Source organism: Apaloderma vittatum, unplaced genomic scaffold, assembly GCF_000703405.1.
Source record: "Apaloderma vittatum isolate BGI_N311 unplaced genomic scaffold, ASM70340v1 scaffold13323, whole genome shotgun sequence".
Taxonomy (NCBI): Eukaryota; Metazoa; Chordata; class Aves; order Trogoniformes; family Trogonidae; genus Apaloderma; species Apaloderma vittatum.
Window position 1 is genome coordinate 115074 of NW_009708817.1, and position 1509 is coordinate 116582.

Below are 1509 nucleotides of genomic sequence, written 5' to 3' on the forward strand. Positions count from 1 at the left end.
CAGCCAGAGCCACTCCCAGCCAGTGCTCAGGGAAAACCCAAACTCACCGAGATTTTTTCCTGAGAAACCACCCTGGGGCAGGTACAGGGTAGTCTACTCCTCAAAGGATCATTTTTTTTAGTATTATTTAATCCCTTGAAGCATAAGGTTTTCTGGGTTTCCCCATATCCTTCCAGAGGTCCAGAAAGATGCTCTGGATGAACGCCCGAGTTTTATAATTGTTCGGTCCCTCTCTGCAGCCTGCAGGGTACACGCTGGATATTTCTGCCAAAGATACAGCAATGCAGATCAGGCAGCAGGATGCAACTGCAGTGTGTATCCCTGGTGCAGGCACGAACAGGAATAAAGAGCTGCACTGATGCAGCTGGTCAGAACAAAAGAGTTTTAAAGTGTTTAACCAGCTACCCCACAGCACTTCAGAGAGACCTGCAAGCCTAAATGGTTCACCCTTTTTTTTGCATCACAGGAATCAGGTTATTTAAACAGCTCTAGTAGCTTTTTCTTCTCTCCTAAAATTAAAATTAAACATTTAATAAGGAAAAAAAATAAAAATAGCACCTTTGATCAAGTGTGGAGACTCTTGCTGAGTAGCGGTGCTGATTAACCTTTAATTTTAAAAGTGGTGGATGCAAACCCTAGAAAGAAAATCCTCATTACAGGCTAGATCGTGCAAGGCACAAAAAGAACAGTCCCCAGTCCTTACACCTTTTCTGCTGTCTTAAACATGGCACATCTGCAAATTACATTACAGGAAAAATGAGAATAATCCATTTTCAGACTCTGCCTTCTGCCTCACATCAGGCTTATTTTTAGCCTTTTCTGGAACTAGATACAAAATGATCTCCCAGTTCTCCTATTGCAGCAATTTGGAAGTGTCTGACTTTATTTTTACTTTGCAGATTCTATTATGTGGGGCGGGGGAAGGACTCGCAGAGCTGTCAGTCCTCTTTTTCTCCGATTTTTCCGTGGCAGCAGTTAGAGACGGGAGCGACCCTTCAGATTGACCCCGTGGAGTCACCAGCAAAGCGCAAGGTCCCCTCCACTAATAGTGTCACAGGCGTTAAACTGACGTGATGGACCGGTACAGGACATGCTCTGTTCTGGCAGTTGCATTACTAAAAAGAATATTTCTTCAATGAAATACTTTAAGATGTACTGCAAGATGGTTGTTTTATTTTTTTAAAGAGGCTGGACATTTACTTTAGAGAGGTGTCTCAGTGCTGCATTGAAGCAGAGTTTGGATTTGAGGATTTCGGGACCGGCAGGTGGATTTTAACAACTCCCATAAGGGGATATTTGAGGAACAGTTCACTCGCTGCCAATATTCAGTTCTTTAGGGGCAATAATATGATTGCTTTGGTTGTTTGTTATTTACTTTACAAAAGAAGAACAATAATAAAACGTGTCCTAGAGTTATAGGAGCACACAATGATTTTTAGCCCAGGTAAGATGTCCTTGGCCTTTGAAGGCAGGTGGATTTACAGCAAAAAGCCCAGATTAGGATGCGCA